A 26,786-nucleotide genomic window follows, 5' to 3' on the forward strand; every position below is an offset into this window, starting at 1 on the left:
TTTAGGTAAATAAATTTCAGCTACCTAACTTTAATATATTTTGTGCAATTCATAACGAAAGTTGGCCAAAACAGCAGAGCGGATGAGCGCTCCACTCCACCTCTTCGTCATTATTGATTTCCTGTGGTTCGAAAAAAATTTTGGCGGCAAAACAAATTGCGGATCTCTTCTTTCCACTCATCAGGCAATAATATATAAAATTTTGAAATAAATTTGAGAGGTCGACCAGCCATCGTTTGTTCGATCTTACGTGGAATCACCCTACAGCTACTGTCAAACACTCTCGGCTGGCAACTCTGGTCGGCTGCGAGTCTGCATTTATACAATAAATAAAGAACATTAACCATCTTGCACGTGTCGTTGCATGGGGTCGGTAGTGAGGTTATAGGACTTTCAGCAGTCGGGCTTGTGTTTGACCTGCGCCTACCTGGCTACACCTCTGATTGACGCATTTTCAACCTTTACGAAAATTTAGTGACTGATGAAACCACAGATTATGAGGAAGTCATTGCTGTGTTAAACAGCATGTTAGGAAAACATGGGATTCAACTGTAGAATTCGACACTGACTGTATGGGCACCCATTCACTTGCTGTGAACTTAGATAATTCGCGAAAGCATTTGAATTCCAAGTCAATTTACTAGGTCAAATGGTCTAGCTGAGAAAGTGGGGTAAATTTTTAAGTGCCTAGTATTAAAGGCCTACAAGTGTGTACTTGGCAAATAAACCCACCTTCATACTGGCCAGCAGCATTTCATAGCCACAGAGGCGCCAGCAGATGCTTTTGGCTGTTGTTGTTAAAAAATTGGGGACGCTTAAGCTTCTCCTTTAAGAGTTGAACGAGATAGCGATATCTGGCCCCATCCTCACCGTGCTCTGTTTCGCTTGTCATTGTGTTCATTCACCCGGTCTCACACACACGCACACACACAAACACTCGACATACCTATAGTAAAGGTAAAGGTTTCCACCCTCTTCAACAGCACTTTTATGGCAACAGTGTACCCACTGCGTGTGTGTAAGAGAATGCGCGCACTAATGTGTATGCCCTTTGTAATGGGTGGCATGCTTTAAAGGGGTACTGACACAAAAACTTTGGCCTCGCGTTTTTTTTTTGCTGCAATGTGTTGCTGGGGGCCTGTTAGTCATAACACGGCACATCGTTTGCTGCAGCGCGCGACAGATAATTAATTACAGGCTCCTCATTACCGACCAGTGTCAGTTTCGGTTTCAAAAACGACAAGCCTCCGGGTGCAACTATCACCACCTAGCGGCTGCAGCGCTCGATCACGTCAGCACACAGAAGTGTGACGCACTTCCGCGCTGTTCGCATCGTCTCCTCGCATTCGCACGCTTGCCGCACGTGCTGCGCGATGACGTCGCCATCATCGTCCTCGTTATCGTCGTCCTCCTCATCACCGTCTGTTGGCGACGATTTTCTTGAGACACCAACAGCGCAGCGGCGAGCGCGTCTTAACAAAAATGGCGGCTACGACGTCATCACAACTTGTTGTACCGGCTACAACGGTTACGTATGGGAAGTAGGGAGGTCACCTCGGGTCACCTCCGAGGGTGTCAATGCAATAGGTGCGCCCTATAATGCTGGATCGCGCACGCGAACTTCAATATTCATATAAAATACCTTCCAAGCTTTATTCGCTGTCGATATTTCGCAGATGGTACACGCACGTACACGCAAATCGATCCAGCAGGCTATCTGGGCCGCGAAATTTTGTGTCAGTATCCCTTTAAACCAGCAGCAATTACGCGCGTGATACTTTTTCGAAGTTGCGATGCACGCACTACGTGTTCGTAAGGGAATACGCGCAGTAATGTGTGTGCCTTTTGTAATGGGTAGGCGGCTTTAAACCACCAACTCGCTATGCAGTTCACATGGTGTGACGTCCTATGGCAATATACGCCTGTACCCCGTTTTACTACGATATTACATCTCGTACTGTGACACCTGTACACAGGACGCGTATGTTTGTGAAGCATTAAAGTTAATTTCAACGCAGTTCCAAGCAATGAAGTGGCTCTGTGGTAGAACACCTGCTTGCCACACAGACGGCCTGGGTTCGATTCTCACTCGAACCTAAGAGTTCCTGAGAGATTTTCCGCTCACAACCAACGATGCCGGCACCGGAATTTCAGTGAAACGAGCTCTTTAACGCTATCGCGTTAACACAGATCAACACCTCTGAAAGATGGAAGGCTCTAAAGTGAGCTACTAATGGACTCCGCTTGTTTGTGTACCCCTCTTTCTGTGTCCCGTTTGTTTGCGCCGCCAAGTTTCCACAATGAATCTATGCCAACTAACCCGCCCATAAACCCGTCTACTAATGGACCACCGCTTGCGAGCATCGCTACCGTACTTTGCGGCAATGAAAGCGAAAGTGTTCAACGTGAAGATTGCCACCCAGCGTTTGACGAAAAAGGTTGTGCCTATAGGCTTCTTATAAGGACCACAGGTGCACACTCAAGGATGAAATCCAACGAGGGATAGCACTGAGATTTTTGAAGCTACTGAAAGCAGATGTAGTCAAGGTTCGTTGCATTAGGAACAGGCAGCAGCTTCTCCTAGCGAGTGTGCAGCACCAACATGGTATCGCCGACACCAACGACTATGGGCAGTAACGACTACGGACAGAAGTAAGATATACCATAAATGGACCCCCATTAATCCCTCACTGGTCACTGTATGAACCATCTACAGCTTCGAAATCACCGCAACGAGCTCCGGCTTCACAGACATCGCAATTTTCTTTGGTTGATCCACTAGGCGGGCAAGGCATTCAGTTCGGTTGATCTCAAGGAGTTAGCCTGGCACTTTGAAGTTGTCGTACGCTAGTTCAATTTATTTCTTCGTGTTTTTGTGAAAACAGGCAAGATGCATCATGCGTAACGATTGTTCGATTGCCAAACTCTCTAACCCATACTATTTCCGTCAAACGTCACATACACGAGAAAGCTGATGTAGTACGGCTGATTACAAACGGTCTTCACAGTAAAACACACGCCAATATACACAAGAAAGGACCAGATTAGAGATGGAGGTGCACCAGGTTCTTTTTAACGACCGCGATTGCTCCATCCGAAGAAAAGTTCAACCAACCTGATTGTAATGGCGTGAGGATTACCCATCTACACGGTGTAATCGGTCAATATTCGATGCAAAACTATGTCTTGCCCAGAACTGGTACAAGAAATTAGCGGAACATAAGCGAGTTGCACGAGCGCGTTAAATTATTTTTTGGACGCTTTCTTTATATTAGATGACTCAAAAATTATATTTAATATTGTTAAATGCCGGCATACATAAACCACCCAGGCACTTTAGCCCACCAGCATCCAACGTTGTCAACCAGAATACAACCGAAGCCTGGCATCAGTGCGTTTTATTCGATATTTGCAGCGCCTTTTCCTATAAACAGAGGGAAACAGGAGAGACGGAACGCCGATCTTCATAAAATTTTATTCACGGAAGTTATAATGCGTGACAACAAGCTAAAGTACCATCAGAGAACATGCGTGTTGTGCTCCTTGTTGTCGTCGTCCGTTCCAGTACATTTGTCTCAAAAGAACGCTCAGAATTGATCTCTCTTATGACCACGTGACTTGTTTTTTGTTTCGTATTTCAGCAAGGTCTATGACTTGAACGCATTGCCATGGGAAAGACCAGGGCGTTTACGAGACGAACTTTGGTTTTGACGCTGACAACTTTGTCGTTTATAATCTTTGAACGTTAACCCATTGCTCTCTTTCTTAATACTATATTATTCGCTGTATTTCCTTTGTAAAGCTACCGTCATCATCTGTTCTGAATTCCAGGGAAACGCAGTGTTCTATAACTTATATTCGTTATTTATCTGGATGTCCAGAGCTTCACTTGTCGCAACTTTAGCCTCTGTTATGCTTAGAAAAATACCAGCCTTCTCGCTTCCTTCTTTTACCTTCACAATGAGAGTTTTTGAAGTATTGTATGCTTCTTGCTACTCATGTAGTGTCGTCTGCATGTCGCAAGTTTGTTACCTTTATTCTACTAACTTTTGCTCTGATGTCCCAGTTTTCGAGGTCGCAGTTTCTCAGTGCATATTCTGTGTATAAGTTAATTATAGTGAAATAATACAGCCTTGCCTGATTCCTTTTTGAACCTTAAGACAATGTCGGTTACCAACATTTGCCGTCACGAGCGGTTTTTGTCCGGCGCATATACGTTCCTATATCACACGCATTTTTACGATGCCTATGCGTATCACTTGTCTTCTGATAGTGGCGCTCATACCCTTCATATATGCTTGATAATGCGAAAACAAGCTTTTCTTTTACTTCCTATTTGAGAGAGAAAGAGAAGCTCTTAATTGGAAGATAGGTATTACTGCCGTCTGTGACGAGAGCGCCGGCGTGCTATACACTGCATATGGAGGGAGAAGGGGACGAACAGTTCACACAGCCCCGCACGTCCGTCGCTGTCATGAAGGGCAGGACATTGTACCACAGAAGTCACGCACTATTAGTGGAGAGCGACAAATCTTGTCAATTTGGCGCCAAAAGGATGTTTCTCGTCGCTATTAAAGAGCTACCTAATTGCAGCAGTATGCGCACTTTCCCCTCTTAAATTGGCTGCATTGATGAAAGCGACCAAAGCTAACAGTTCCTGTTCTGGGGCTGAATACACTAGATTGTAAACGTCACTCCATAACTAACTGTGCATTCAGATCGATAGCCAGCTTTCTGTATCACTTGCTTACATTTGCCCCATTTCCATCTTTCATGACCATAATAAATTCGGCCCCACCCGTGTTTATACGCATTGCATGTTTGCATGGCGAAGGCAAAACTTCATTGTCCAGTTATTTTGAGGATGGTATTATTGATTTGTACAACAAGGTCCTACCACATTAAGTGGCGACTAAAGCTCCTCCCATCGGCGTGCCTTCTTCCAACAAAAAATCATCACGCGTTTAAACCCTAGAGAGTCCGCCTATCTGTTGTCATAATGGGCAGGAAGCGGATATTGCTCTTTTTTTTTTCGAGAAGGGGTGTGGCTGGCATGAGACTTCGAGCTACATTCAAGTGAGAACGAATGCATAATATAACGGCGTACTTGGTTTTTCGCGGCAAGGTTACACGTATGTTTGCATGGCATGACAGTTTGCAAATGACATTTTTATTAATGGCCAGTTTCGCGGGCAGCTTTTGAGGAAACTTTTGTTTCGTGCTATCAGGCTGTGCACAGTGAGCTGTTGTGGAATAAATCGGGTGGCGTGGGTGTGCCCGAGAGAGGAACAGCGACGTTGCGACGAAAACAAAACAGACGAGTCCGTTTGTGCACCGAGCTCCCAAAGGTGCCTTCTGTAAGATTTGTATAGACGGTGCTTACTGAGGCGAAACTGATCGATGAGGAGGAAGATCACTGAGTGTGTACGAGCGGTGTAGGTTAACTCAGTTCCGTGACTGCCTTCTTTTGCGCACCCGTAAGAAAGAGCAACAGGGAAGGCGAGTACAGTCATGCGGTTCTCTAAGCGGAGAGTAGAGGGTCCACATTAAGGAAGAAATTGCGAGGGCTGGCTGGCGATGGCAGGAAAGAAATTCTGGGAGCAAAAGTAAAAGAAAGTGCGAGTGCCACAACGAAATGAGGTGAAATCGGTAGGTTTAGGGCGGGCGTAGTCAGGCTATCGCACACAGTCACTCGATTTTACGATGCAGAATCCAAGTTTTTCTATTCATTCCGACGCATGGGATCTTATCAGCGTGAGATAAACGAGAACACAAAACCACCAAGATGTTGACCAAAAAATTGGAAATAAAGATGTCAAACAAGGAATACTATCATTCCACGAAACTTGCGGGACAAGAGCCCGCACGGTGACCGGAACTAGTTGTTTCTTATGGTAACGAAAGTTAATACAAAAGTATGGCTCCCCAGAGCTTCCTACTGGAGATGTGCACAGGGGGTTCGAGAGATTGGCTACCGGGTTCCGTCCGGAGACCGTGTTCGGGCACCGCGACTTTATATTGACACGGTGCTGGGGAGTTGTATGTTTCTGTCGGACGAAGCCCACATGTGGAGACCGACCCTACACTGGGGCACGGACGCTATGCTGCAATTGTCGGAAAGACGAGCTCGATCCGTAGACTCGACCTTCCTGTATACCGAGTGCGTAGGTTTTCTACATACATCCTGTGGCTGTTACGTGGAATCGATCCTGCAGATATTTTGAGGTCTGAATATAGAGAAATTTTTCACGTTGTCTGTAGTTACCGGATGCCCATTTTGAAACATTGTACAATTAAGTTGGTTTCCTTGCTACTTTTAATTGATGGTTGCTTATTGATTTACGCATTACCTTGATTTCAAACAAATAGATCTCGACGCCGCGAGCTGATTATCATCAGCAGCTCACACAGTAGAGATTTCTGCAGACAAGTTATCCGCGCTTATCTCTGTCTTTCTAATAGTCTCTGCGTTTCGTCTGCGCTGTAAACCTAAGGTAAAGATAATGTTGGTTTGTGAATACGGGTCAAAATGTCCTTCAATAAGTTTGTGCCTAACACATTGTTTGAGGAGGAGAATTTTGAGGAGGAGAATTTCAAAGACATTATCAGCTATCATTGCCTTAAACACAGTTTATCGCAAGCACAGCGACTATATCACCTGTGGAAGGCCATCTATAACCTCGTCATTGCTAAGCAACTACAAAGGAAGGGGGAGGGGGGAGAAAAAAGGCGCGTACGTATCTATCATTCGTGCGCTGTGATTCGTTTACTTCATATCGAGAATTTCTAGTTCAAACTGTCTACAGGCAGCGCCAACAATAGAAGATCTCTTCTGCCAACGTATTTTTGAGGAGTACCGTATGGGATACTGGTCACCCACTGCTTTCATGAGTTGGGAGAGTGTCACTTAACGGACAAGTCGGTGACTGATATGTTAAGGAAAGCCCTATAGGATACCCAAGCTGAAGTTTGGGCGCGACGCTTGCGCGGCTGAGCTATGCGTTAAGGCTCTGATATACTCCAGCGTAACGTCGACGCGCGCGTGCGCGCGTCACGGCGACGTTGCGTCAGCAAAAAACAGCCCTCTAGTCCCGTAAGTACTTTCGAAATTAACTGTGTTCTTTACTGTCAAAATAATCATTTTCGACGAACTGAAAGCACAAGATAGTCTACAGTCGCTGTCTCTTTGCAGAAAACCGAGCACCCGCTTCACGCTGTAACCGCGTTGCAGACCCCTGAACCGGCTTCTTACGTGAAAGGTAGTCACTCGCTGAGTGCAAACTATGTGAAATATCTCGTCAGAGTAGACTTCCTGTATAACCAAACGGAGCATAACAGAAGGAAGCCTCAAGCCAGCGATCGCACGGGTTCGCGACGACTGACGGTGCCTCTACATGTATGAGCGTCTGCATGTATGTTCGTACTGCTGGTTTCGCTTTTGCTACGAGCGCGTTTTGGCACCGCGCTGTGAACTTTAGGCCGCAAAACATGAGAATTTGTGAGTAAACAAACAACTACTGTTGGGCGGACGCTATCAGAGCAGTTCAAAAACTATTTCCTTACAACTGCGACTTCGGTGCGCATGACAACTTTGTGATCTGCCGTCCCGACGATTCAGTGTTTTTTTTTTTCTCTCTTTCGGTCTAAATTCGGGTACGTTTCAATGTCATTTGACAAGTTGTCTCGCACTGCGTGTTGATCGGTCTTCTCAGCGGGCAAATGCCGCTGCTTCTGTTTCTTTATTCAGCGCATTCGTTTCGTTTGGTGCTCACACAAAACGTGAGCAAATGCGACGCCTTTTTTTAATGCTCCTCATTACTGTCCCGTTTGCATTCCAGTGAACTTGCCGCTCTCTGTGATCAACAAATTCATAGACCAAAGCTTCACCACTTCGAGATTGCTGGTGGAAGGAGAACCAGTCTACGAGACCGAGCATGTAGTAGCATGCGACGCCTAGGAAAAGAAAGAAAATACAGTAACGCGGGAGAATCAGTACATCGACTGACAAGAAGAAGATGGCTTTCGCCTTCTAGTCATCTTTAACGAATGCATAAGGGAGCCTGTGCGTTTTTTAATTCAACGTATCTAAACAATGACTTGTGCATCTGCAGCCGATTTTGTGGACGCTGAGCACGGGGCCGACGATCAAGAGGTCGCATTGGAGGGTTCTGAGATGGCATCGCACGTGGTAAAATGTAGCGCTTTTACCATCCTGTGGCAGATAAGCATCATTTGCCGGCGGGAAGCGCGCGCGAGCCATCGTCTCAGTGCGCGCTGTCTGCTACTCACCGAACATCACAGGCCCGACGCAGTAACAAAAGTCTTCGTCGCGGAAGTGTTTGTTGCACACAAGACTCGTAGCGGATGGCTACTTGCCGGTTCTTAGCTCTACAACCCATGCTTCACGCTGTTTCTTGTCCCGCGGTTACCAGTGCAGGCTGACACTGGGCTCCTTTGCGTAAGCGCGGCGCTGCGGCACCGAGCGGTAGAGCCCCATGTTCGTCGCCTTCGGAGGCAGCCACTCTATTAAAATGGTTTCAATTGAGTAGAAAATGAGAGAAAACTTCCGATTTTGAACAGACCGCAGCGCATGTGGGACTTGAAACTCGTTTTCAAAGCACGCGGCAGTGCGCCACAAGCAGCCAGGGTTGCCGTTGGGTAGATTTGAAAAGGAGCCAGAACTCAAGCTAAAAGTAGCCAAAGTAGCCATTCCAATTAATTTTATCGGCAGTTTTGTAGCCGAATAGAATAAAAGCTGTACTATTAGTAGAGTTTTCCTTATTGAATAACAAATACTACCCTTTTGAATAAAAACAGGACCACAGGAATAAGAGCCCGACTTTTTCCCTCTTGCTTGGTCTTCAAGTCACAGATAAGTTGGAAATAAATAAATAAATAAAAATACATAAACAAATAAATTCAGTGCACCTGCATATAGTTTATGTAGAATAGATAAAGTTCTTGCCAAATGCAGAGCGTCTTCAAAACATTCCAACCAACAACTCAGCAGAGACATTCAACGTTGAAGCAGTTTTTCTTTGACGCCGTAGACCGAATGTTATAGTAGAGTTTACATAATACCAGTCCAGCTTCAGACAGTCAAATCTGGCTGAAGATGAACAGCCTCGCTCATTTTGTTATGGATGTCTGTTTTTGTCAATTGCATACGAGTAACACAATCTGCGCATCAGAATGACAACACAGCGCGTAGCATCAGCATAGAGGCGAGCATCGTGAGCAGCGCGCTAGCCACGCGTTTACCAACATGCACGCAACTTCACCGCGCTTTGCGTTGTAGTGCCTCGATGCGCAGTAGCCTGCTGGTGAGGGAGGCCGCCCGCGCGCATTTTTTGACACTAGAGAAAAACTTCGAAACGTTGTATTTGATGTGCAAATAATAACAGAAGATGGATACTTAATGCTACAAAATATAAGTTCAAAAGTAGCCAGAAAGTAGCCATGGAGCCAACCTGAAATTTTCGTCGCCAGACAGGCTAGTAAAGTAGCCAATTTGGCGCAAAGTAGCCACCAACGGCAACCCTGCAAGCAGCCGACGCGGCCGCGGAGACCATGTGATCCTGCCAAGTACGTCACGCCGACGGTGGCGCCGGCGTTTCCAGTGGTGGGCCTCGAGGCCAATAGTCCGGCGTCGGCTGACCGCCGACGCGGCCGACGGCTGCTGGCGCGCTCGGGCGTCGCTCGGCTCCGAATAGATCCTGCTGCATTTCGCGCGGGACGCGCCGGACTCGCATGTACAAGAACCTGCTTCGACAGGTGGCGCGGCGCGTTCTTCGCTTTACTGCGCATGCGCTCCTCTAGATGCGATCGCACCGGCGCGTTGGAGCCGGCTCGACTGTAGCGGAGACCGATTTGCGCCTGGCGTAGCGTCGCCGGCTCGGTGTGACGAAACGCAACGTCCTCGCGCGCGCTCGCGTCGGACGTCGGAGTATAACAGAGCCTTTACTGGAGGCAGACGCTGCCCGCGAAGGCGGTTTGTCGCCGCATTTCCCAGCGGCGGCGGAAAGGACACGTGCGCGCATACACTCGTCATTCGGCCCTGAGCACTGCTAGTCAGCAATAGTTACATTGTGACCCACCACAGATGCAATCCGAGAGCTCTGCGCGTGCGCAGAAGCGGGGGCGGCAGTGTTGTGGCCGTGCATGCTCCCAGTCGCGATAAGAGCAGTGGCGCCGCTCGACGCTGCTTTGCAAGCCTAAAGAGGGGCTCTATATCCCTTTCGTGCACATAACAGGCGTTGCACGTCCAACACCATACCGAACAACACGCGCTACTCATGAACACGACGAAAGTGGGATAGCAAGAATAATCGACGGCTGCCAAGTCATCAGTTCGATAACTTTGCCGAGTAGGCAGTCGGACTGAAGCAAGAACGAGAGCATACCGGCTTATGGCCGGCTCACGATTCCATATCTCTTACAGGTGCTTCCGCGGTGCACGTAATCGTTGTTTTCTTTTATTTGTTTATCTTACGTCCGTGCTCTCAAATTATTCTTTCCCCTGGAAACAAGATGTACATGATATATTTCGCAATAGAAATTTTTCCCCTAATTTTTCTGCACATTACAAAATTGAAAAGCGAGTGAAAAAAAAAAAGTAACCTGTGGTCTGCCATAATTCACGACAGCCACCGTCAGACGCGTCATCGCTTCCGCATGTGGGCACAGAGCAGCGAAAGAAGTGTGCACGGCGCGCGCGGCTCGTAATGGCCGGCATGCGCCGAGCAAGCAAAAGCCCGTCGGGACGCGTTCAATATAGCGCCGCGAAGACAGGGCTCCGCCACGCGATCGTTTGTCATGCAGAAATCCGGGCTTAAAATGTCTGCCTTTCAAAGCAGCGGCGCATTAAAAAAAAAAAGGGGGGGGGGGGGCGGGAAGAAGGGTGCACGAACAGAGAAATCGAGCTCGGAGCGCGGCGCGTCCATCTGTTATATCTCTGCGTCGCGTGAAGAACGAGCCCGTTAACCCCCCCCCCCCTTTCCTTGCTGGTGAGAAGTAACATGCTCTACACGAACATAAAGAGCCACTCCGTGAAAATGCATAGAAATTTTTGTTCACGATGAAACAGGGTCCGGTTCATCAAATCGGACTTTTGAGCAAGAGCTGTTGCCCGACGCGTGTTTGCCGTTATTCAGGTTTCTCAAGGGACAGATCACGTCATGATACATCAAATAGGTGAGTACACTAGGAACACCTTGGTATGCAAGGCTGAAGAACTTAAAGAGGTCTTGGTAAAAGGTGTATGACACGGCACAGCTGCTTACGGACTAGACACGATTAGTGAACTCCCATCAACTGCATGATCTAGAACTGAGTAACGCCAGCAGTCTTAAAGGAGCCCTGCAACATTTTTCTAAGTAACCATCGAATGGCTTCGTTGCAGGAGTTTACTGCCTCAAGAATCGACAGGCGCAAAAAAATTTTACAGTCTGTCAAGTACGAGCGGAGTTACAGAGGTTCGCAGCACGCTGTAATTGCTTTCTCTCTTCTCTCGTCTCGACGAGCGCGTTGGAAGCTAAGCAGGGATGGATGTCACGGGAGAAACAAGTTACGTCACGCGCGCGTCATGACCTTGAGCCCTTATTTGTTTTTTCTTCGAACGCGCGGCTTACTTTCAGGATGATCGAGAGCGCGAGCCCGTGGCGGCCTCGGTAACTATGCAGCACACGATGCTCAAATCAGCCAATGGCCGTGAATTTGGGTATACGGTGTGGTCATCTGGGTATATGGCATCATTTCTAGAAAGAAGAGGGAGCGATTTCTAGCTGACTTTGAAAATAATTGTCAATTCCAGGCAGCGTGCTGCGCTATAATGTTTGGCTCACGTGTTCTCAAGAGCCTCGACTACTGATCGACAGCGTTTTCTGACCACGCTGGAAAAGTGCTGCATGTCCCCTTTAAATTGACGATCAAACGATTTCGTCAATCATGGAGGAAGAAAAGGTTAGGGGAGGTCCCAGCCAAACCATCCGCGCTGGAGAGTGTGTGGCGGAAGTGTCGTCATCATCATCATCATCATCATCATCAGCCTGTCTACGCTCACTGCAGGGCAAAGGCCTCTCCCATGTTCCGCCAATCAACCCGGTCCTGTGCTTTCTGCTGCCACGTTATACCTGCAAACTTCTCTTGGAATCTCTTGGAATCCAGTCAGTTACCCTTAATGACCACCGGTTATCCTGCCGACGTGCTACGTGCCCGGCCCATATCCATTTCTTCTTCTTGATTTCAACTATGATGTCCTTAACCCCCGTTTGTTCCCTGTCGTCAGTTTTCGTTGAAGATTACTGCGGCTGCTGTGCCAAAACGTGCATGTTTCCATATCAACCGGGTCATACCGGTTCCATATCAACCGGGGGCTCCCGGAAAATGAGAAAATAGTGTTTGCCTCTGATGTCTCTCACAGCACATTCCGTTCGCAACAAAAAAGCGTGGTGTGTTAGCTTGAAAGAAAAATGTGTTTTTGGTGTGTTAGGTACGAATGACAGTATCAGCGTGCCAGCGAGCAATGAAATGACGGTGCTGGTTTTCCTCGTCTTTTCCAACAGGCCCCGGGAAGACACAGGGGAGCGTCTGCTTCATTAAAACATTGACAAAAGTTTTGTAGGTGTCGTTCTGACGCGCGTCTGCAGTAATTACTCAATTGCATCGACAAGCGGTTGGCAAAGAACGAACAAGCTTTATCAAAGGTTCATAGTTTTTATAGCCTTCCAGCTCGTCACATCTCAACTGCAGCTGATTAACAAGCGGCGTGGCCGATGAATCTAACATGAATAGCACGTTGTCAGCGGCGCATGCTGATTCACAGCACTTACTGTACGCGGATTGTCGCAGTGAAAGTTCGAAGCTCGCGCCCATAAGAGGCGGGAGAGTTGATTGGAGAAGCAAAGAATGATGCCCTGCCTATATCGCTGCATTTCGGGCTTCAGAAAACGTGCTATCAGGACCTTTGTCTATTTTGGTTCTTTCCTTTATGGCATCGACCAAACCCAATGTTAGCTGACTCAATGAAATGAAAGACATTAGGCCTACTTGAAAGTAAAAGGTTGCGCGAAAAAAAAAAGGACACGATCACATGGAAGGGTACGGGGACAAGCGCTTGTCCGCGTGAACGTGTCCCTTTTTTTCCCCACCCTTTTACTTTAAAGTTTCAGGTATGTTTAACACACAGGCTAACAACGAGTTCTACTAGAAATTAAGGCGTTTTAATGCTTCCGCTCGATACGTGAATAACTTGAAATTATGATAAATAAAACTATTTGCTGAAGATCAATACACAGTAAAACAGTTTACAGCCTTAAGGGGGGTTTACATTGTCTATAACTAACACCCTGAGACCCTAGGGAAACGGCGTTTTTACGAATCAAAACACCCGTATCATGGACGCAGTCTGTCGAGATACCTTAATATGCTGCCCATTGAGCTACGCTGGTGCTTTGCGGTGAGGATCACTGAACGATGGAAGCTCTTTCCGATGATACTGACACAAAAAAAAAACTCCAACTCTCAAACATTTGTCGATTTTTAACGGCATAAATCGACTATATAGTCTAGTTCACCGAAGTTCAAGAAGTACGCGCGACTACGCAATAATTTCTATACCACGCTCGGCGCACACGCTGATTACACAGGAATCTTTAGTCTTTAGTCTGTACATATCCATCCCTTATTTTTGTTTCCTTTTGGCAAACAACCTTTAGAGGGCTTCGTCTAGAGTGGTGCAAAAACATGTGTTAAGGTCAGGAAAAGATGTTCATTTATCAAAACAGGTGCGTAAGAAGCACGAGCGATACCTCATCTCGAATGCCAGCTGCCTTTTCGATTTTGCCGTATAGGCTCGCTTCAAAAAACTTTTGCATTGCATTACTTCAGAAGAACTCGAGGAGTCGTTTTTAGCTTTCGCCACGTAGCATAAATATATCCGGGCCATTACAGTTTCCGTGAAGACATTTCTCATCGTGCACGCCGTTTTCGGAAGATGTTCATTTCGCGCGTTCCTCACACCTTCGATTCCAACGTAGCACTCTTTGGAGGTTCTCCGTTCCGTGTTTTCATTATTCCGCGACCTCGAGCGCATCAAGTTTCTTTTTTACTCGTTGCGCGTTTGTTGTTTAGACCGTCCCATATTCGTTCTTCGTTTTACCTAGTTATTTAATCTGCCAAGAAACTGCCGCGCGCGCTTCGACACATTCACATTTTGTTCCAGTCTTTCACGGTTCTCTCTCTTATATGGTCGCATTGAATTCAAACTATTTCATTTCTCGGGACCTCTTTAAAATGTCGAAAGCGGGTGCCTCGACGTCTTAGTTTAACAAATAGAAATGAAAAATCAGGAGAATGAAAAAAAAAACACTCAACTGGAGCTGCGAACGTTGGCCTCCACATGGAAGTACAAAGAGAAAAAAAATATATGCAAAGAGCGCAAGATGCTACAACATGGGCTAGAACGGGAAAAAAAAAAATAAACCACGCCAAATCGCATTTCATAGTTAGGCTGCCCAGGCGGTGAAGCTGGTCGTATACATCCGGCGGCGACGAACTTCGACATGGCGGCCGCGGTGCCATGGCATTACAGCGCCTGTCCACTTGTGTGTTACTCTTCAGAGCTCGACCTTGCCTGTCTCGTCGTCCGGCGTTTCTTTACTCCGCATTACCGTTCTCCACGGTAAACACGTACCAACAAGTCCAATCCGCTACCTTGCTACAGTTTCCACCTGAGGCTTCGAGCGCTTTGACAAGCACACGGAGTGCGGAGAGAGGGACTCGTCTGAAAGCATATTTGAGAAAATTACTTCTCGGGGGCTGTACCAGCATTTACCCTGCTGCATTTCATCGTTGCCTGCGCAATATTTCTGGCTACGTCCACGCCTGAAGTTCATAATGCAGTTCAACTCGGGCGAGAAATTGTACAGCAGCGTTTCGGCAAATCCGCGCACAATAAAAACGTTATTTTCTTCCTGCAGCGATTTAATGTTGCCGCCACCTACACATTCGCTCGAAGCACGCGCTCTCCTGCGATCTAGTATGACAGAGTGTGATAGAGAGAAGCATTTATTAGCGTTGAAAAGCCGAGAGGACGGCCTGAATCAAAGCTCTCGCCTCTCATTCAGAGTTGGGAGCGGAAAGTGCGAGCGAATTCGGGGATTAGAGAGAAAGTGTTGATGACGATGATGAGGGTGATAAATGAAATTCCACAGCCGAAGATTCTTAGCTGAGTCAAATTACAAATTGCTCTCGCGCAATGATTTGATGAGGTGCTTGGGAATGCCACGCCGACGACCAGGTTCCGCATTACAATAAACTTCCTAGCACCATCCTAATATGGAGCTTATTTATAATCGGTATAGATGAGACGTAGGAATGACGGGGAGATCAACCAGACGCGCGTCCCACTTGCTGCCCTATACGCTAGGGGGGGGGGGGGGGGGGATTAACGGATGAAAAGAAGAGAAATAAGTGGTGGCCATATATGTAAAATCCATACGATAGTATACAACAACGTTGCTGAGTTCCTCGCGAATTGAAGAAACAATTGGTTCGTGCCGTGGCAGTTTTACAGGAGCCTATGCCTTGAGTTCGCAAATGAGAATTATAGGGACCTGATTTCTGACTATACGTAAAGTTACGTAAGCATTATATGACGGACCACGTTCCGCTGTAATATCGTCATATCTGATCGGATTGCGAAATGACAGTAGTAGACGAGCCATCGAGTCTAATGAAGGCTTGCAACTGCTAAATTTAGAGCACCTTTCCCATGCTCATCAGGAAGCTAAAACCTCCGTCGGTTCCATCGGTATAACCTGTCATTGAGCAGAGGCGCTGAGTGCGGATATATACGTATACTTTCTGTTTTCATTTTACGACTGCTTGCTACGAGCCTTTCCATTGCCGTAAACACAACATACAGTGTCATCGCCTGTGTTCCCTTCTTTATATTGCGCGTGGATATGCCGGCGTGAGACAACAGAAGTTTACTTCAGCTAGAAGGACAGAGCGTCATCAGAACTTCAAGGACTACTTCACCAATACAGTTGCTCCCGAAGTGAGCCGCAGGTTCTCCTACTCGGGACATGATTGCAGCAAGAAACTTTTGGCAACTCTGGCTGCCGGGTTACTTGTGAAACAAATATGTCACTGGCCTTGGCAAACGCCAAAACAGTGGGATGAAAGGGTTTCCCGGAGCAAGTATGCCATGCACGTGTCAGCCAAGACTGCATCTGGGGAAATCACTCGGCACAGCGGCAAAAAGTGCGAGCATGACGGTGTCCCTCGGAATCTCGCGCAGCTCAGCTGCAGCAATCATTTCTTGGAGGACAGTGTTCCCATCGAATGTAATAAAGTTTAACGGTCTGAAAAAATAAGAAGAAGTAGTAGCAGTGCGATCGATAAGCACATGAGCAGTGCTCGTAAAATAGGATGAGGAAGTGCCAGCACAAACTGAAATGACCCAAGGACGGCAATCTCTCTTTGTTTGCAAACGACAGATAAGGATAACCGAGTTACCGCACGTAGCGCATTCCCCACCTCCAGCAGCGCTGTTTTCTTCTCAGTGCCACGCTGCAGCGTTTTCACCGCGTCTGTTCCGGCTGAGTTTCCGCAAACTTTCGTGATTTCCCGCGCTCTCTGATGTATATGTACTGAGCGAAGGCGCTGCTTAATTCCGTCTTGTCCCCCGCTGCTGTTCTCTCTCTTTCTTTCTTTTTTTTTTCTGCCTGCCGTGGGTGGTCCGGGGGACGTACTTGGCCTTCCGTGCCGGGCCTCATCGGTTCCTTCGAATCTTGGCTGCATTAGTTTTGTGCCCGCGCGGCGTCTTATCGTTGCCGGCCGAGTTTCCTCATGAGGCCCGGCAGGCGCTGCTGGGATCCAATTAAGAGAACGAAATGACTGCGTCGGCGGTCCCCTCTCGCAAAGGTTTTCGGCGTGTCCTCAAGGGCGAGGGTGAAAGGGCGCCAAACAGGCCGGCGAAACGAGGTAAGCTGGGATTCACTGAACCACGGCCACTCTCGACAGGGCGCCTCCCTAACCCCCCCCCCCCTCCCCCCTTCACGATAATGCTTTCGATTTATCCAAAAGGCTTCCGGAGGGCGCTCTGCGTTGTTTTCGGCCCAATTTTTGTTTGCTTTTGGTTCGTCGACGCCGGAGAAGTGGCCCAGATAGTGTAAAGTTGACGGCAGCTTAAAGACTTCCTCAGACTTTCTCGTCCTGCTTCCTTCATTTATTCCTTTATTTAGATCGAAATGAACCGCGACGTCACACATCCACGTTAGTCTGCGCTTTGTGCACCAGGCGCACACATATATAAGCGCTTTGAGGCATGGTTGTTTAGGAGGAGGCCATTCGTTCAGCTCGATTTTCCTGATTACAGCATCGTATTTTTTTCTCTGACTTCGCATGCCGCACTCTAATATCAAAGTTTTAAATACAGACGACCCTCGTTATAACGAAGTAACATCGGGAATATAAATTAGTTTGTTATATCCTATATTCGTTTTAAGCGTACAGATAAAAATCGCCTCTAACAAATGTGCAATCTGGCACCCGCGAAAATTCTAGATGCAAAAAATGCAATATTCTAGGCTTGAAACCCACTCATAAACGAGCTTCCAAACTTTCCCCGCTCTGTTCATACCTTTGAGGTGACGCAACCAGTCAAATTCAATTTTTCTAGCGCTGCATGAGCAAAATTTGTACAACATTTTAACCACACTTTTAATGTTCCAACTACGTTTTAAAAAGTGTGGTTGTGAATTGTCTTTCGATATTTATTTTGCTTTTTATGCTACCTTTTGAGTGTTGAGCCTCGCACGGCCCAAACATTTCTTCGTCGCAGCCAATATCCCGGCGGCTCTGGAGTTTTCGGTTTCGTTAAAAGAGAATAACTGTCACTGAAATGAAATTTGGTCAACCAAAGTTCATGTTTAGTTCGCTATAGCCGACAATTCGCTATAGAAGTGTTCATTGTAACGAGCTTAAACTGTACTTTAAAGGAATTAGGGCTCGCATACCATCAACTCGTAAAGCATCCTGTAACATCGGCTTCTTTTCTTCGAGCCCTTGTCACAGGAATGTGTAGCTTCAGCACAAGACGCTCTCTTCGACGCGAGTGGCTCTATGACGTTGCAATTCTGAACTCCAGGTCATTAGTTGCGACGAACCCGTCCGCGACAGTTGCATCTCGATGGGATCGAAAAGAGAGGCATCTCGCGCAGTTATGTTTATGTGCACGTTAAAGAACTCCAGGTGGCCAGGATTCATACGGACACCTTCGCTACGGCGTGCCTCATAGTCATGTTATGGTTTTGGCACATACGAACCCCAGAATTTGTTGCAATTTAAAGCTCTTCTTGCGTAGCTTCATTCATGCTGAACGAGTCTCTTTTGACATTATGGGAGCATGCAATGATATTTTTTGCCCGAATGGCTACTTAAAACTATATTTTAAAAGTAGATTTCATTTTTGGGCAGAATTTTCAACTGGGAAAACAATTCGCCCAAATTAGCGGCCCTACTGTGACATTCTAATGAAAGGCTACTTGTTCCCTCGTATTTTTTTCTCCTTCGCTTTCGATTTGATAATCTGCACATACTGCATGGTTCTTTCGATCCATCCTTTCGGACCAATGAAACTATAAGCGTACTCACTGTCTGTTACTTCCACTCCACGCTTTGCATACTCATAATTATGGGAATTCAGAAGAAAATAAAAATCGTTTTTTTTTTCTACAACCACTGGAGACTTCGTTGAGATTTGCTCACGTTACAAAGAAACTTTAGAGTATTGTAGAATCGACTTTTTATTAACACCGTAATATTTGTAAATGTTGGTTATCGTGGTTTGTAACTATGTAACCGAACAATAAAAAGTAACAGTTTCACCCGAAAGGCGAGACACTGATAGCGGAAGCAACGAATTAAGCAGCCACACAAAAGTTCATTGTCTTGTCGGCCCTATATATCGCAATAACATTCGCGTGCTAATTAAATTAACGATCATGGCGTCATGCGCACACAGGCAAACCCTGACTGCGAACATTGGTTTTTCGCAACGCTGGTACAATGAACAGCGTAAACAGAAGTGAGCAAACCCTTTCGTTACTTTAGGATAACGAGAGCTACGGCAATGGCTCAACGGAGATCCACGCGCCAGGTGACCAGCCGTCTCGGCTCGCCAAGTCTTTGGAACGGCCGCAGATTACTTGCAAGATAGTGCTCGTGCGCCACCTTTTACGACCGCGGAGTAACGGCCTGCAGCTGCTGCCGACCGAGATGACAGAAGACGCACGCTTCATCTGCAGCTCCTCTCCCTCCTCTGCTGCCCCAGTGCGCTAACCTTCTCCCTCCACCCGTATACAGCGCGATCTCTCGCATGCTCTCCCTCGAGTGCGGGGCAGCAATGGGACCTCATCGCACTTGGGTCTACACTGACAACCACACCAACGTCGACGGCGTCTTTCGCTCAAAGTGCCGCTATAATTACCGCAAGAGGAAAATGGGATACCGCAATTCTGTGACCTGCACCAAGAGCGATCGATACGTATTCATTGGGCAATGTTGTGCGATGCACCGCCTTGAAATATATTGTAATGTTTTCACGCAAGCTGTGAAATTACGTGTCATTTTTTTTTCGCTGCAGGTGATATAACAAATACTCTTTGTAGCCCTGCAACATTTGTTTCAGCGCAACGTTACAGCTGATGTGTGAAATTTAAGCTTTGTTTTTTTAGTTTTTCTTAGTTTCTCTTGTTTTTTTTTTCTTTCTTTCTTTTTGCGACTTGCCGTTTTAAGGCAGTTTCGGTTTAACCTGAGGTCCTATAAATCATCAATGAGCTTTGTAACGTTTTCTAAAATTTTCCTTTCTCCCGAAAATGCAGCAATCCTAATTGAAGCTGTTCTAGCGCTTCTATGAAAGACAGAGAAAAAGCAATTTCCACGTCTTACATGCACTTTGAACATGAAAATAGGGTATTCACCGACCATGCTTTCAACGTGTATTGCTCAAGTGCGCAGACCGGGTACAGTATTGCCACAGAAGCTAGTGTGCAGACGGAGGCGCCGCGCCACAATACCAGTGAGCGACTGGAAAAGGGACCTCCGGGAACAACGCAGAGGCTTACAGGAAGCCGCCAATATTGGACAGGACACAAAGGACTTGTAAGAAAATTCTCAATAGCCGCCATTCTACCCTTTTCTTTTACCTTTCCTGAAACATAATTTTCAATCTCCTGCGGCGACGGACGAATGAACTCCGTGGGCCGCCAGTTCTGCACCTCGTAGCGAACGGCGCCCAAGCAGCAAATTTAGTCTCGTACGGCAGCAGTGCCGACGCGCAGTGCCGACGCGCAGGCCCGTCAAAAATCCAACCGCTGATCTGGCTAGAAAGATGTATTTTCGCCCGGCGAGCATCGCCACCGGAAGCGCCAAGCCCGCGGCGGTGAGCGCTAGCCAATCGGAAGTGCACCACTTCCGGTCAATGTGCCAGATGTTATTCATGGCGTTGTCCGGCTTCTGTGCTCTTTGTACAACCGCCCGCGTATTATAGCGACTCACTGCCTCGATTTTCTTTCGCCAATGACGGCAAGCGCAGCAGGAATAGCAATGAAGATACCAATTGTGCGCAGTTATTAAATGAAAAACATCAGCATAAATGCGGACCACAAGAAAAAGTAGAGGGGAATAACACTTAAACACGAAATTTCAGATGTATGAAGTTGTACGACGACTTGTTTTTAACGCGATAGCGTTAAAGAGCCCGTGCGAAAATACCTTGTCGGTGTTGGCGTTGTTGATTCTGTGCGATAAATCGACGTTGTGCGTCAGCAAAAAGTCCCGATGTATTACAAGAAAGAAAACGAGGGTTCGAGCCGGAATCGAGCCTGGGTATTCTGCGCGGCAATCAAGTATTCTACCACAGAGCCACGTCAGGGCTTGGAGATGCTTTCTTCGGAAAAAGACCCTATATCGTCAGTCGCGCAAGGAGCTACGTTAACAGATGTAATATTGCGTGGCAGGAGCGTATATAGAATCGCACCAAGGCGTCACACCATGCGAATTGTGTAAGGAGTGGACGTTTGAAAGCTGCCAACCCATGACAAATGGTTGAGCAGCTAAAATTTATCATCATCATCAGCCACAGCATCAACAAATCGTGCAGCTACGTAGGTACTCTGAAGAGAGAGAGAGTCTTTTTACTTTTTTTTTTGGCGAGTCCTGACTTGGCACATATGCAACTCTCTTTGAAGATGCAATTTAACTCCCTTTTGGAAGCCGATTACACTTTCTTCGCAGAGTCGCGGGAGGCGTGACTCTCCAGAGAGAGTTAACATGTATATTAAAAAAAGTTATGTATGTGACATGTCAGCACTCGTGAAGAAGAGCAACGGGTACTCTTTTTCTTTTCTTATAGTGTATTCATTTACAGACGCCTAGCGGTTACCTCGCAACCGTATTTGAAGTAGGCGCCCTATGAAAGTTTACAGCGGCCAATGTCACTTGCACAAATTGCCTTTCCCTCACAGCACGGTTGAGGTGTGCACCCAGAAGCGAAGCGTGGCAAGCGAATGAGAAGGCGATGCGCTTCATAACGCTATGGCGTTGCGCTCTTAAAGGGGGAGCTTAAGCGTCCTCCATAATTCGTTTTTATTTTTTCCCCCAGTACAACAGACCTGAGGTCTGTAAGAGTTGGGTTACAAAACTGGGGCAGTCCTGTCTTGCCCTTATAGAGCCGCTATAACCACGCCCCGTGCATATGACGTTAACGCTTGAATATTGGCACGGGAGACAGGCGGCAGCAAAGATACGGCATGGTGTATCCCTACAATATTTTGGCGCCCGCCTCTGAACAAGTCTCATCAAGTCACATCAAAAGGACAAGTACTCGAGACGAAACTTGGAATAAACGACACACCAGGCTGACCATAGGCGCGCAGTGTGGTTCCTGCTTGCAAAATTTCTCAAATCATGAAGAGTGGTAGCGCCAGTAAAGGGTCTCTACTTGGTGTGCAAGATATCTTCGCGGGAACGTAGGTCAAACTGCACACGAACATCGCGCTGATTTTCCTTGTAATCGTAATGTTACGTTTAATTAAATTAAACTTAAATTCTGGAACTTTACGGGCCTAAAGCACAATCTGATCATGAGCCTCGCCGTTGGGGGGTTTAGACCACCTGGGGTCCTTTAACATTCACCTGAAATATAAGTACGCAGGTGCTTTTGCATTTAGCTCCCGTCGAAATGCAACCGCCGTGTAAGGGAATCACACCCGCAACCCTCTAGCTTCATCATAGGAAACAGCGCGACACACGAGACTAGAAAGACAGACAGCGCTTTGCCCTCTAACTTGGCAGTGCGCTTGCGTCTTCAAGTACCGAGCAGCGGTCTCCCAAGTGCCTCCTGATTAACCCTCCTGTCCGTGTATTTTATTTCTGTATTTCACAGTTCATTTTTTAAAATGGTTTTAGGCACGAAGTTTGTCTGGAATGACAAGGTTAAAGAAAAAAATTCCTTGCCCTATGTATAGTCGTACATTGCTCAAAACTCCGCGGTTACTATCTGTTCTAAGTAGACGTACTCCTATACAACTTCCAGTGTCTCGCCACCTATCGCAAAGCACTGTTCTCTGCCAAGATTGTTCCACATGACTTTAGTTTTATGCATATTAATTTTCAGACCTACTCTTCTACTTTCCGTATCCAGTTCAGTAATCATGAGCTCTAATTCGTCTCCCGCGTTACTCATCAATGCAATGTCATCAGCGAATCGCAGGTTACTGAGATACTCTCCATGAACTCTTATCCCTAATTCTTCCCAATCTAGGGCCCTGAAAACCTCCTGTAAACGCGCGGTGAATAGCATTGGAGAGATCGTGTCTCCCTGCCGTACGCCCTTCTTTATTGGGATTCTGTCGCTTTCTTTATGGAGGACTGTAGTGGCTGTGGATCCGCTGTAGATTTCTTCCATTATGTTTATATAGGCTTCGTCGATGCCCTGATTCCACAGTGCCTGCATGACTGCTGATGTCTCCACCGAATCAAATGCCTTCTCGTAATCTATGAAGGCTATCTATAGGGGTTGGTTGTATTCCGCGCATTTCTCTATCACCTGATTGATAGTATGAATATGGTCTATTGTTGAGAAGCCTGTACGAAATCCTGCCTGGTCCCTTGGTTGATTGAACTCTAATGTCGTATTAATTCTGTTAGCAATTACTTTTGTAAATAGCTTGTAGACAACGGACAGTAAGCTTATGGGCCTGTAATTTTTCAGGTCTTTGACGTCCCCTTTCTTATGGATCAAGATGATGTTGGCATTCTTCCAAGATTCTGGTATCCTCCCCGTCGAGAGACACTTCGTATATAGGGTGACCAGTTTTTCTAACATAATCTCTCCACCGTCTTTCAACAGGTCTGATGTAACCTAGTCCTCACCAGCTGCTATGCCTCTTTGCATTCCCTTTAGGGCTTTCTTTACTTCTCCTGTCAATACTGGTGGGATGTCAGATTCCTCTGCGCTATTACTGCTTCTTACGTTATCATCCTGACTGTCTCGGCTGCTGTACAGATCTCTGTAGAACTCTTCCGCTACCTCAACTATTCTATCCATATTGTTTGTGACCTTGCCTTCCTTGTCCCTTAATGCATACATCTGATTTTTGCCTATGCACAGTTTTGTCTTCATAGCTTTGAGGCTTCTTCCGTTCTTTAGAGCATGCTCAATTCTCTCCATATTATACTTTCTTAAGTCGGCTACTTTACGCCTATTGATTAACTTCGAAAGCTCCGCCAGCTCTATTTTGTCTGTTGCATTTGAGGCTTTCACAGCTTGACGTTTCTTAATGAGGTTTTTCGTCTCTTGGGATAGCTTACCAGTGTCCTGTATAACGACTGTACCCCCGACTTCCACTGCACACTCCTTAATGATGCTAGTCAGATTATCATTTATTGAGGTTTCCTCGGTTAAAGCCGCGTACCTATTTCTGAAGTGAAACTCTGAATTCCTGTATTTTCCCTCTCAGAGCTAGTTCATTAATCGGCTTCTTGCGTATCAGTTGCTGCCGTTCCTTCCTCACGTCTAGTTGAATTCTAGATCTTAGCATCCTATGGTCACTGCATCGGATCTTGTTAACTACTTCCATATCCTGTACAATGCCCGGGTGGCCGCACACTATGAAGTCTATTTCATTTTTAGTTTCGCCATTAGGACCCATCCACTTCCACTTGCGAGTAGCCCGTTTTCTGTAGAAGGTATTAAAGATGCGTAAATTATTGCGTTCTGCAAACTCTACTAGTAACTCCCCTCTGGCGTTTCTAGAGCCGATGCCATATTCCCCAACTGCATGATCTCCAGCCTGCTTCTTGCCTACCTTTGCATTAAAGTCGCCCATCAGTACAGTATACTGTGTCTTTACCTTACTCATTGCTGATTCTACGTCTTCGTAGAAGCGTCCAACCAGTTGATCATCATGGCTGCATGTAGGCGCGTAGGTATGTGCCACCTTCATCTTGTACCTCTTATTAAACTTAATTACGATACATATCACCCTCTCATTAATGCTATAGTGTTCCTCTATACTACCAGCTATATTTTTATGAATAAGGAACCCCACTCCTAGTTCTCTTCTGTCAGCTAAGCCACGATAGCATAGGAAGTGTCCGTCCTTCAGCACTGTATAAGCCTCATGTGGCCTCCTAACCTCACTGAGCCCTATTACATCCCATTTAACACCCTCTAATTCCTCGAATAGTACAGCTAGACTCGCCTAACTAGATAAAGTTCTAGCGTTATACGTAGTCAAATTCAGATTCCAAACAGAATTTTCCAAACAGATTCCAAACTGAACCGAACCATGAGAGTGAAATAAATAGAAGAATAAGGATGGGATGGGGCTCATTCGGCAAGCATTATCAAATCATGAATGGTAATCTACCACTATCCCTCAAGAGGAAGGTATATAACAGCTGCATCTTACCGGTACTTACCTACGGAGCAGAAACCTGGAGACTTACAAAGAGGGTTCAACTTAAATTGAGGACGACGCAGCGAGCGATGGAAAGGAAAATGATAGGTGTAACCTTAAGAGACAGGAAGAGAGCAGAGTGGGTCAGGGAACAAACGGGGGTTAAGGATATCATAGTTGAAATCAAGAAGAAGAAATGGATATGGGCCGGGCACGTAGCACGTCGGCAGTATAACCGGTGGTCATTAAGGGTAACCAGTGCTGGGCAGTATCGAAGATACATGTATCTTAGATACTATCTTAGATACTGTATGGGTATCTTGTATCTGTATCGCGATACGTCTCGAAAGATGAGTATCTGTATCTGTATTTCCGATAGATTCGATAATGTATCGTGTACCTTAAGATACAAGATACTTCTATTGCAACACAACCGTGCGAAACAATAATCACTGGCCAAGCTCCGCTTCTCAAGTTGGTACTGGTGCCACTAAGCCTTCTGAACAAGTCTAAGGGCTGTGACGCAATATTATTTTTCCGCCAGAGTCCTCCAGTGAGGGCAGAAGATGAGGAAGGCAAGCACGCGGACGTCTACGCCCAGCCCACCTACCTTTTGTTTTGTCGATTTCTTTTCTTTTTAGTTGCGCCAGTGCCGCGACACTTGCTCTTAACCACTGTCCTGCGCCGCGTACTCCACTGCGTGCAGCGTCTATCGCGCAAATTCCGATGTTGCTATACAGTGTCGTTATTGAACATCCTCTTGCGTCTTGCTCCGTAACGAAATGTGATGCCTGCAAGAATGGGGTCGCTTTGCGTCGCGTGGATTTTACATATCAGCGATTTGAAGGATCTCGTGGATGTAAAGCTTGACTTACATACAGTGAATTCACTTATATGTAAATAAGATATGCAAACAACTATAGCACCACTAGTACTTATGCTAGATCTAATAGATCAAGCGTTTACCTAACAGAAAATATTATGGCGCACCGTATTTTTCACTTCCTGCTACATTTATTCAAATAATTTACGAAATCATAACTTGATGATTAGCACAAGTGCTTTATTGCTGTCATTTTGCATCCAATACATTACCTAGGTCTCTGTACTGTTTTTCCGGTCTGGTCACTGCAGTATATCTTTTGTAACGCATTCCGAAAATAAGATCTCTGCTTTATTCTTCTAACTGTCTGCTTTATATATCTACTACTGTTTATCCATTTACAAGTTACCAAGGCGATTTTACAAATATATAATCATGTAGGCATCCCTTGAGCTACAGTACAAAGCATTCTGCTTATCGTTTAGGAAAATAGCGAAAGTGAGTTTGCATTAAAATAATGGAAATCATTAGGAGCCATCTCAAAGATGTTAGGAAGGGGATTCGAGAAAAGGTGTTTTAAGGCTGTTTGAGTCTCATTACCCACACCGTCACAAAACACACTGGATTTTACCGGCTACCCGCACCAACTATGGCCGGCATATGCTTCACTACCAGTTACCATTCATATTAAATCAGCCAATCGACGCGCATATTAATTTGCCGGAAATCGACAATGCAGGAATACGGAAATTTCTCGCGCAGAGTAATGAATTACGACCCATACTCACTTACATCCTCGTACAGAAGGTGACATTTCATTCTATTTTTCCCTTTATTAGAATGACTGAACTGATCTGTACGCGATTATGTATATTGGGCATTTTGTGTGTAACTGCATGTTTATGTGTGTAGACATGTATATATATATGTATATATGTATATATATAAGTGTATGTATAATTTTCCTTTTCTAGGAGCAAATGGTAGTGCTC

The sequence above is a fragment of the Rhipicephalus sanguineus genome, chromosome 1 (assembly GCF_013339695.2).
Source record: "Rhipicephalus sanguineus isolate Rsan-2018 chromosome 1, BIME_Rsan_1.4, whole genome shotgun sequence".
Classification (NCBI taxonomy): Eukaryota; Metazoa; Arthropoda; class Arachnida; order Ixodida; family Ixodidae; genus Rhipicephalus; species Rhipicephalus sanguineus.